Source organism: Arctopsyche grandis, chromosome 4, assembly GCF_051622035.1.
Source record: "Arctopsyche grandis isolate Sample6627 chromosome 4, ASM5162203v2, whole genome shotgun sequence".
Classification (NCBI taxonomy): domain Eukaryota; kingdom Metazoa; phylum Arthropoda; class Insecta; order Trichoptera; family Hydropsychidae; genus Arctopsyche; species Arctopsyche grandis.
Window position 1 is genome coordinate 13,998,873 of NC_135358.1, and position 12,686 is coordinate 14,011,558.

Below are 12,686 nucleotides of genomic sequence, written 5' to 3' on the forward strand. Positions count from 1 at the left end.
ATTCGATTTTATATTCTTAATGCTCATTCCCCAATCTTTAAATCTACCAAAATGAACACCAGCAGGCCAAGAACCAGCAGAAAATAACAGGCCAGCGACAGAAGCAGGAACAGATACCTTAAAGGATGTATATATATATATATATATATATATATATATATATATATATATATATATATATATATATATATATATATATATATATTATCCTATTCTATGTATGTCGGAGTTCGGTCTTTCGTGTCATGCGGGGAAGACGTGCTTCTGCGTTCTTCCCGCTATTACTCGCTTAAACCCGGCTATTGCACGAAATTTAATCTAAAAACTTAACCATCTAATCACTTATTTTACTAATTGCATCCTAGTATAATTTAAGTGTAAAAATAAACAGCAAATCGGTCGTAAAAAGCGGTTTTATATCAGTTATTTCGAAAAATTTTGTGCTAATTTTTGTGTCAAATCTGAGCAAAAGAATATACGAACGAGATACATCTCCTTACCTGAATACAAAAAAAGGGTCCTTCAGTCGGTCCCACAGAAGCAATAAATCTTCCACATAATTGCTTCCAGCCAAAAATCTTTGACGAACTTTACTTAATAGAATAATAGCAAACATAAACGGTGTTTCCCAACTGTCTATCAGTTCTTTTTCATATTTAAATTATATTAAAGTAATTCGTGTAATTTTATATTCTTTACTAAAGTTATTATTAAAATATTAAATTGCAAACCGCACTCACATATATAAATCCGTTGTCTCCAAAGAGGCGTCTCACGATAAAGATCTATAAAAAAAGTAGTATAACAATTGCTAATCTATTATTATCATAACTAACTACTTTCACTTACAAAGTAACCCTGTTAAATGGCATGTAATAACTCATAAGTGATCCAAGTGATACCTAGGATGACTATCTGTCAAAGCTGACCACAGAGAAGAGTCTATGGCGGTAAGAACTCATTCCTTGAATGGAAATCTCTCTCAAGTACCGCCTTTTTCTCAACACATCTTGGATAAATGCGAGAAAAATAATATCCAAACCTCCAACAAGGTAAGAGTGACGATGGATGATAGCTTAGCTAATAGAAACCTGTATTTAGCCACGTACAATGTAAGAACGTTATCGAGTGAAGGAAGTGTGCTTGCATTAGAGAATGAATTAGAAAATATCAAATGGGATATAGTAGGACTTAGTGAAGTAAGACGAAAACAGCAAAACCAAATAATCCTAAAAAGTGGTAACTGTCTCTACTGGAGAGGGCTACCAAATGGTAGAATAGGAGGAGTAGGGTTTCTTATCAATAAGAGAATAGAAAGAAATATTATAGAAATAAGCGACATATCGGAACGTATATGCTATATAGTATTAAGAATCTCGAGCAGGTACACTTGTCAAATCTTCCAAGTGTACGCCCCCACATCTAGCCACCCAGACGAGGAAATAGAAGACTTCTACGAAAAAATACAGGACGCATACGATAATAGCCGTCACCACTTTAAAATAATCATGGGCGACTTTAACGCAAAAATAGGACAAAAGGCAAATACAGAAAGAGCAGTAGGCAATTTTGGTACCGGCCAAAGAAACGACAGAGGCGATCGCCTCATAGAATTCGCAGAACACAACAGGCTCTTTATCACTAATTCATTTTTCAGGAAAAACACCAACAATAAGTGGACTTGGGAGAGTCCTAAAGGAGACAGAAACGAGATCGATTTCATCCTAACAAATGCCCTGCACTCCGTTAAAGACGTTAGTGTTTTAAATAAAGTAGATATAGGTAGCGATCACAGATTAGTCCGTGCCAAGATGGCCATTAATATAAATTGCGAACGTAGGAAATTAATAAAAGGATGCAGTAACTCTCCAGATTTCGCTCAACTAAGGTCTAGGAAAAAGGAATTCGAACTCGAACTTGGAAATCGATACGGGAAATTAAACCCAGAAGCAGACATCGAGGAATTGAACACTGTAATTAGTTCGGTTCTAACCTCAACAGGTAAGAAATTAGGTGGATTCAGGAAACAGATTAAATTAAGCAAAATTTCAGCGGAAACAAAAAACCTAATTAAGCATAAAAGGAATTTAGATAGGGATAATAATAAGCAAGAATACAATCTAGTAAATAAGGAAATTAAAAAGAGAATAGTCAGGGATGTCAGGGATTTTAACAGCAAGCTAATAGAAAATACCATTAAGAATAACCGTAGCCTGAAAAAGTGCAAACAGGATCTTTTCTTAGGCAAAAACCAAATGATCGCAATCAGATCAGAGAGCGGAGTAATAATTAGGAATAGAGAAGAAATCATAGACAGAGTTTACACGTTCTATGCAAAACTATACGAGAACGACAACGGCCAATTCCCCGCTCTGGAATCGACACACGGCCAAAGGGTTCCTGCAGTATTGCCTAGCGAAGTAGAGGCCGCGCTAAAAACTGCAAAGAACGGTAAAACCCCAGGGGAAGATAATATTCCCATTGACTTACTAAAATGTGGCGGCCCCCCCCTAATTAATATCTTAGCTAGGCTTTTCAGCAAATGCATCCAGAACCAAGCTATACCAGAAGGATGGAATAACGCAACTATCATTTTAATACACAAAAAAGGCGACAAAAGCGATATCAAGAACTACCGACCCATTAGTCTACTTTCAGCGGTCTACAAGCTCTTCACGAAGGTTATTACAGAAAGGCTGAAAAATATCCTCGACGAGAACCAACCTATAGAGCAGGCAGGGTTTAGGGCAAATTTCAGCACAATGGACCACCTCCAAGTAGTTGGCGAACTAATCGAGCGCGCCAACGAATATCAACGGCCATTGTGCCTAGGTTTCGTCGATTATGAGAAAGCCTTCGATACAGTTAGTCATAATGCAGTACTTAACGCTCTAAAAACACAGGGAGTGCCGGAACCCTATGTGGGACTGTTAGCTGCAATATATAAGAATGCCACAGCTTCGGTTAAAATTTTTTCAGGTACAGATAGATTTAGCATAGGAAAAGGAGTAAGACAAGGAGATACAATCTCGCCCAAGTTATTCAATGCGGTGCTTGAGGGAGTTTTCAGGAAATTGGATTGGGATACAGCCGGAGTAAGCATCAATGGTCGCTTTTTGAGTCACCTTCGGTTCGCAGACGATATAGTTTTAGTAGCTCGTGATTCAGCTGACCTACTTATCAGACTAACACAGCTGGACAGGGAAAGTAGAAAAGTAGGATTAAAAATTAACGTAGATAAGACTAAACTAATGTTCAATAGTTATTGCATGCCTGATAGCATCCCCTTAGATGATAAACCAGTAGAAGAAGTAAATAATTATTTATATTTAGGTCAAATAATTGACATGTCTGGTAGTAAAAATGAAGAGATAAAGAGACGTATGAAATTAGGGTGGAGTGCATTTGGACGGATGAATGCTGTTTTTAAATCAAAAATGCCACTCTGCCTGAAGAAAAGGATCTTTGATCAATGCGTTTTGCCAGTGATGACGTATGGATGTGAAACTTGGACACTGAACGCCAAGATGCAAAATAAAATCCAATGCACTCAAAGAAGTATGGAACGCTGTATGCTTGGCATAACGAGGAAAGACAGGAAGCGGAACACGTGGGTGAGAAATATGACAAGGGTAGTGGACATAGTGGATAGAGTGAAGAGATTGAAATGGCAATGGGCGGGTCACGTAGCTAGGAGGATGGACGAAAGGTGGACAAAAGAAGTGCTTGAATGGTACCCGAGAGAAGGCAAAAGAGTAAAAGGAAGACCGCAAGGAAGATGGGTGAACGAAATTAGGAAAATGTGCGGAATGAGATGGATGAGTGTTGCGCAAAACAGAGACGAGTGGAAGCGTGTTGGAGAGGCCTTCATCCAGCAGTGGATGGCGAATGGCTGTAAATGATGATGATGATGATGATATATATATATATATATATATATATATATATATATATATATATATATATATATATATATATATATATATATATATATATATATATATATCATATATATATATATATATATATATATATATATATATATATATATATATGTATATATATATATATATATATAGATATATATATAGATAGCCAGCATCGTAATCCCAGTATTCAGACTAGTTTAAGCACCGGGATTTACGGTACCAGAAAACACCGGGATCCCGGGATCTCGAGATTGGAAGCCTCAATGGTCACGTTTGTGATACAAAAGAAACATCCCAGTCAGGAAATGTCTCATTTTCGTTTTGTAATATCGAATAAATGTATGTACATACATACATATATGTATGTATAATCCAATAAATAATTATATATATGAAGTAATCAAATTAATCAGTGAGCTATCATTTATTTATTTTTATTTACATATATGCATAACTGATTTCAAAGAAATTACCCCTTTTTAATTCGTATAACCCAAAAATGTGTTATTTTAAATTCGTTTGATTAGATTAACCAGTGCATTCGAGTGGACTCGGTATTACCGAGAAAAGATATTTTTCACGTTTTTCAAAAAGTACATACCATTTTGAAAAGTACAGTATCTACACACAATTTTTATTTTAGTTTCAAATTTAAATCTGCTGATTAAATCTGTTCCATTATTTTTATATGTTTAAAAATATAAAATTTGACTATGCGACATTTATCATTTCAATTGTGTTTGACAAATTTTTTTCGACAAACTACCAATCTCTAAAAGCTTCTTTATGCTCTTTTACATGACTTTAGCGCATTTTACCCCGTTCATGATAAATTCAATAATGGTAGCACAACAATATGTAAAACATTCATCAATAGCTATCATGACATTTTTAACTCAAGAGGGACGATTTTGATGCAACCGAACTTTCGAAAGGGGCCGTAAATCAAACACCCAGCTGTTAAAATGGACGCACACAGACGAGTCGATTTAATTGGATTCAGCACACAAAATACGGTGTTTTATTATCTCTTTAATGGCCCACTCGTTTTTATATTAATCGTAAAAATCTACATTCCACGTTTTAAAAATTTGCAGTACAGATCGACGATTTTCTACGCTAACTATAGCGACCGACTCAATCTTTTTTCGTTGAAAATTTTCATTATCCTAAAGATAATAATAGTCAAACGAAATACAACATGAAATGAATTTTATTTCATCTAAGTTTTAATATTTTATTTTTATTTCATGAATATATCGTCAGAAAGCTTTAAGTCAAAAATCCTTGTTATGAGAAAAATCGATTATATCGAAAATCAAGAGGTTTGAAGCTCGTTATTTTGTAACCCAAATCATTTTTTAATTTTGACAAATTCAAATTCAATAACAAATTCTTGACAAATTCAAAACATCCAATTTTCGACATAGCATTTTCTGCCAGTATACTAACGATATGATTCCCTGGAGTATATCTATAAAGTTACTGTGGCTTAATTGTTGAAAATAAATAAAATATTGTTGTGTTAATATCTATGTACATACATACATGCATACATATTAACACAATTTTTTACTACTCTAACTTTCCTAAATATAGTCATTTTCCAGTAAAATTTCATGAAACTTTTATACCTACATAAATATGTATAAACGTACTGGAATTTAAACATATGGCATATGTAAGTTATTTATCAGTTTAATTAAATATGCATGTGTATATTTATCTATGCATATTTCAAAAAAATTAGAAATATACTATTTTGTTGAGTACGTAAATATTATTTTTAATTTTTAAGTTCTATAATACGTACATATTTATGTATATGTACGTACATATGTGTGCATGCATAATGTATCAAAATTAAATTGATTGATGTACATTATATGTACATACATACATACAAATATGCACTCTAAAATTTGAAATTGATTTTGTATTGATTTATTTATACATACGTATTCAAAGTACTATTACTAAAAGCATTCATGCGGTTTTACGATACATAAAATTGGAATACAGACATACGTAAATTTTCTTATATATGTATGTAAATATGTATTATATGTATGTATGTACATATGTACGTAACTCATCATAACACACATTAAAGTTATTATACATATGTATATAAGGGCGTAGTTCGATTTATAATCTTGCTCCGTTATGCAAATTATATACATATGTATGATTTTACTATCATGTGAGTTTATATTGATGTACATATTTATGTACAATGTACGTATGCATATATATGTACATACATACATCATTGTAATCAATTGAAAACTATAGTACCCATTTTTGAATAATTTTGGCTACGATGATGTTAAATATATGTACATATGTATGTGCTAGTTTAAATTATCGAGTAATGAAATATTCATAATTCATATTTAATAGTATAAAAGTTAACATGAGCCGTTATAATTGGAAGTGGCTTAATTCCATATTTCATAATTTCGAGAAATATCTCGCAAAACATTAAATACATATATGTAATGCTTTGCGTTTAACAATATTCAAACATACTGGTGGCCTGTAATACGTTTATTCTGCTTTACCGAAATTCTGGACATATCGAATTAAAATAAGTGATATCAATTTGTGAATTAAGTCAAACAGAAATAGTGTTTTTGTAACTGAAAATTAGATTTCCGCCACTTTAATATAACGGCTAATATATACATACATTCATACATAGATATGCATCCACCTACGCGTATTCGTTTGAAATGTTTGCAAGCAAAATTATTACTAAATGAAAGCGATTTCTTTGAAACCATTACAAACCCGAACAAAACAGGTGAAAAACACGTGTATTATTTTTTTAAGAAATGTTTAGAGTGATAAGTTAAAACACCTGTTCAAAAGCACAATAGTACTAGCACTCGTGTCATAAATACTGTGATATGTACAACGCATTCGTACACAGACAGCTATTGCTACAAAGTTCACCTTTTTATCACTTAAAAGTCTCATTTCAATAGAAAATGTATATATTTACGATGCGTACATACAAACATGCAAATATACGAGTAGTACAAAGGTTTAAAACAAAGTTTAAATATCTAATTTTAAAACGGAGTATTAAAGTACCTTTTTAGACTGAGAAAATATTATAAATATGTACAATAGCATAACATATGGACATTAGCGTGCTTTGAATTTATTTCTTCGGTATAATAATCAAATATTTCTTTGACAAAGACAAAAAACAATTCTTTTGTATGAAAACAAATTTAATTCATTAAATATGAAACGTATTTACAATTATATATTTCATATTAAATTTAATTAACTACATTTACGATAAATACAATTTCTTCTTGAATAATTAAAAAATATATACGAGTATACTGAAATAGCATAATCCAATTTTTTAAGGTTTAATTATAATTCGATTTATGCTTTTTAAATGCTCACTGACACTTTAACTGTATTAAAAATTAGCGATGGCTGAAAAACTTTCTGACAACGGTTGCACGTGATTTTACAGTAAAAATTAATTGTTTGTAAATCAATTACATTAACAAACACATTCATACATGAACTTTGATCGATCATTCACGATTATATCGATTTCATTGACTAATTCCATAAATCCTAAAGATTATAAACGTCAAATCGATAAGTGTTGTATAATTATTGCATTATCATTAAATTGTAAATCGTCAAAGTCAAACATGCTCGAAATAATTACATAGATTTACATTATGTACAAAAGAAAAATAAAAATATGCCGATGCCGATTAAAGGAAAATAAATATGCCGATGGAAAGGTAGTATAAAGAAAGCGACGAGCGTGAAATATCTTAAAACAGGATTGTTTTTCTTTTAACAGAGAAAACGAAGTATTAAAAATATGTGTATATATATATATATATATATATATATATATATATATATATATATATATATATATATATATATATACAATATATACACACACATATATTATAGTAAAAAAAAAAATTAAAAATTCACTGCATTTTATTAAGATCAATTCCAGAAAATTACTTTAGTAAAAGTAATAACGATTCTTTAATCATTATTTGCATACGATATAATTCATGTAAAACATCAAAAACAATCCCATCTTACCTACATACATATGTATATGTACATGCCAGTGGCGTGCCGTAAAATTCTCCCTATTTTCATCGCACAGGCTTACTTACATGTGTGCGAGCAGGACACAATATGATGCGGTATGACGTCATAGCATCCTCTTGTATCCTACTCACGCAAATATAAATAAAGCTGTGCGATAGAAACATATAAATTTCCACCGCACGCCACTGATACATACATTACATCAATGTCACATATTATGTAGATTCAATTAGAAAAATGTGTGGGGTTATATATGTACGTAGATGAGTTTTGATCAAAACGAAGACGAATGGAAGCATGATGATGTAAATGTGAATCTTATTGAAGGCTGTCCCATAACAACGGGGAGATTTCTACGAAACGCCACTGAATTATGTACATATGTATGTATGTACACGACAAAAATGACATTTATTCAACACTGTAATAGAAGTTATGACTAAATATTAAAATAAATTAAAAATGAAAAAAATCAAATTAAATCACACAGCATTCATATTCAAAATTGTATAAGTATTATGAATATACATATGTACATATGTAGTACCATTTAGTAAAAAAAATAATCTGGTATGAAATGGTAATGTTTATATTTCTTGACTCATCAGATTTGAGGAACGTGTTTCTTATTCCATTAGTGATGAGAAAATATCTCTCTACAATCTAATGACATACATACATATGTATATTTATTGACTGCAAAAAAAGCGTATATGTATGTACAGTGCCCGACAGAATTAAGTGGACACTTTTTATGTGTACACAAGCGGTTTTCTCAAAAAGTATTTAACGTAGAGCTTTATAGTTTTCAAAAATTAAAAGGGTGTTATTTTATGATCCTAATTTCGACATTTCGTTTTTTTCGCTTTATAGCTGTTTCGTTGACATTGGCGCATTCGTCACAATTCAAAAATTGGGTCGAGCGTTCAGGCGGAACGAATGTGTTTGGGACCCTGTAATTCAATTATTACTGATACGATTTCTTCAATTTTTTTGGGTTTTATCATTCTATATATTGAATTGGTAGGAGACAGTTGTTTCGTTAATATTGTTCCCGTGTAGTGTTGTAAAAATAAAATGTCGAAAAAAATCTGAAATTCGTGTTTAAGTTCGAAAATTTGTGGTAGAAGATAATAAAATTGGTGTGAGTTTTTGTGATATCGCGAGTAAATATCGTGTTTCAAAGTGCTGCCGAAAAGATTTGGAATAAATTCAAAAACCATGAGACTGTTGTGAATTTAACGGGAAGAGGAAGAAAAAAATGAACAAATCGACGGGGTGATCGTCTGGTTTTTAAGAAAGTAAAGCAAGAACCGACGAAAACTTGTCGGGAAATTAAAAAACACCTATCGTTGAATATCTTGGAGAAGACAGTGTCGCGTAGATTAAAAGAAGCTGGCTTAAAAAAATGTAGAATGCGGCGCAAACCTTTAACCAGCAAGGTGAACCAAGCGAAGAGATTAAAATTCGCCAAAAAATATATTGCAATGCCTTTATCGTTTTGGAAACGAATTGTGTGGAGTGACGAACGTAAATTTGAGCTGTTCGGCACAAAAAATAAAAGAAAAGTATGGAAAAAATTCAGTGAAGCCCTCAAAACAAGTGTGTTGAGAAAACGGTGAAATATGGTGGTGGCTCAATTATGATATGAGGCTGTTTTTTCTGGAAGGGCGTCGGAGTCCAGCCAAAATAGAAGGAATAATGGACTCCGATATATAGATCGATATAATCAAAGACAATTTGGAAGATTCAGTCGAAAAAATGGGTCTGGGGAGTACTTTCATCTTTCAAAAGGACAACGACCTAAAACACAAATCGAAGAAAACAATGAAATTTTTCGAAGAAGATACAATTTAATTAATTGAGTGGCCTCCCCAATCACCAGATATTAATCCCATAGAAAATTAGTGGTCCATAATGGACCAAAATTTTTTAAAAATCGGTCACAATGATAAAAGTATGTTTTTTGATGAATTGTCCACTATTTGAAAAAAATTTGATGCTGACACACCAAAAATTAGTTGAAAGCACACCCAATAGACTGCAGGCTGTAATTAATTCCAAAGGATCTCATACAGATTTAAAAAAATATATATATCTCAATTTCTCTCTGTCCACTTAATTTTGTCTGTACTACTCATTTTTCCGTATTTTGCTATTTTTTTTTTTAATAAACGGTATTGTTTTTTCAAAATATTTTTGTATAATTTTATAAACCGAAGTATCATGAATATTACTGATTTATTTCTCTTGTGTAAAATGTATCATAACAAAAATATTCTATCTTAAAGTTTTTTTTCTGATGTGTCCGCTTAATTCTGTCGGGCACTGTATATACATACAAACATATACATACATGCATACATACATACATACGTCATTACCGCGTGCACAATTTATAAAATATTGATAAATTACAAATATTTATCGTGATGATTTTGGTACAGATAAAATTTAATATCGCGGTTAGAACGCGCGTTTCAGTAAAACGATTACTGTTGCATGCGAAAGCGTCGTACCTTATCTATTCAAATAAACTGAAATTACGCTAACGCGATAACGCAAAACAATGAAAATCGGATAATCTTAATTGTGTTTACTATAATAACAAAACACGGCAACGTCAACTCTCAAAGAAAGAATGATTTTATCTATTCGAAAGGTGAGTCAGTCATATGAGTTCTGGTCAAAAATATGTCGGGTGAAATGTTCAAAACAATGAATTTCAGTCTATATATATATGTATATATGTATGTATATATGTATGTATATATGTGTATATATATATATATATATATATATATATATATATATATATATATATATATATATATATATATATATAATAAAAAATGAATATCATATATCCGATTCCGGAAAAAATTTTCATATCCTGGACACTTATTTCAAAATTGGCTAATTCAGGTTTATGTATATCACACATTACATTCTATTTTGGATACACAGCAGAACTTAAATTATCCAAATTGTGCAAAACAAATCACTGTAACACAGAAATAGCAGTAAGAGCGGAAAGTTATAATATTAGATATCATATATTTAGTTAATTCAAAAGCGATTATCTGGACATCTAACATCTGGTTCATTATTTATGATTACAACTATTATTTTATTTCACCTTTCGATTAACCCGGATTTTTCGTTTTCTGGATCAAAATAATCTACATTTAAACTATTCCTTTTTAGATTTTATACATACATATGTGGATCGCGAAATGACGACAGTTCATTTAGTACGTTTGGCTTGTTTGTGTTTGAATCTTGTGTGACGAACGTGCGATTCGGTAAATGAAAATTTCCTACTCTCGACTGAAGAAATTTTCACGAGTCTTTACGATTTTATGTGAGCATTTCATTGATTTTATTGTAATATGTATATAACATATGCACATAAATCACTTTTATGTGTATTAATCTACTGAATTTATGTAGTATTTATTTCTTTTTATGGTGGCATATTATGTATATAATATGCCATAAACAGATAGTTATTATTTACATCCATTAACTTGTTTATTGATTAATAGCCTGTAAGGAAGTGTCTAAACATAGAGACAATTGGTACTCCAGGGAGTAAAATAGTTAGATAAGAGACAACAAATAAGTGGTAGGCTCTGAAACTGATGATTCTTATTGTAATTGATATTGTCCCATGTTATTATCTCATAACACAATATTATTGTAGCTCTGATAGAAAATATAATATAACGGTGAAATATAACGATTGTGATGAAAAAATTGTGAAGAATAGGAAAAATTATTAATCTAATGGATACGTGTTAAACAAAGTATTTAAAATTAAAATGATAGCATTTTAATAATATTATGTATGTACATACTGTATAGGTAGTGTGACAATAAAAAATGCATTTTCCAAACATATGTACAGTAAAAAAATTCATTCTTTACATTAAATAAATTTAGCAGCGGAGTTTTTCACTTAAATTAACACTATAAAAAGTAAGAAGATGTATGTATGTAAAAAATAACATTAAACACAAATTCCAGTTTCGAGAAAGTGAAATCACAAATCAAAAAATTGAAAATAGTAATTACTCACCAGTAAATAATCCTTTCAATGAAGACTGTTAAAATTTCCGAATCATTGCTATTTCAGTTCACTAACATTCACTTTACACGTTATCGAAGTTATGTGCTGTAAAATAATTTAATTTATTCATCCAAGTGTACATTTGATTAATTTGAAATGCATCTCATTTAATTTATGCTCAATTAGGATAATCCAAACTATGTATCCATATATAACACGAGTTTTGTCAAGAAATAAACGATACGATTAAAATTCACAAATAATAGATAACCATTTGAAAAATATTCAAAAAGACCGTTTAAAAATACGAAGAAATTAAATACCTAAATAGCCATTATTGCGATTGGCTTTTTAGTTAATTCTCCAATTACCATCGGGAAAGATTTAAAGTCGATACTATGTACATATGTACCTATACATATGTATCATAATTTGAGTATATACATAATAGAACATTCTAATTTAACGTTGTACCGAAATGCTAAGATATGAACATTGACACGTCTCATCGGATAGCTTTGTCAGAGAGCAATAGCTTAGAGTCGACCGTTCTGATTAGTTGAGATACT

The 12,686-nt window shown here is 31.1% G+C and overlaps 1 protein-coding gene across 2 annotated transcripts in view; it reads right to left on the reverse strand.

Annotated features, from left to right (window-relative positions):
- LOC143910551 (muscle, skeletal receptor tyrosine protein kinase-like) overlaps nt 1-12,686 on the reverse strand; it is a 73,014-nt gene that overhangs the window by 58,180 nt on the left and 2,148 nt on the right. The window contains exon 2 of one of the 2 annotated variants that reach the window (XM_077429066.1): nt 12,127-12,222. The exons of the other annotated variant lie outside the window; for it this stretch is intronic. The gene's annotated coding sequence lies outside the window, so the exon portion shown is untranslated. The remainder of the gene's footprint in view (nt 1-12,126; nt 12,223-12,686) is intronic. 2 annotated transcript variants of the gene reach the window in all.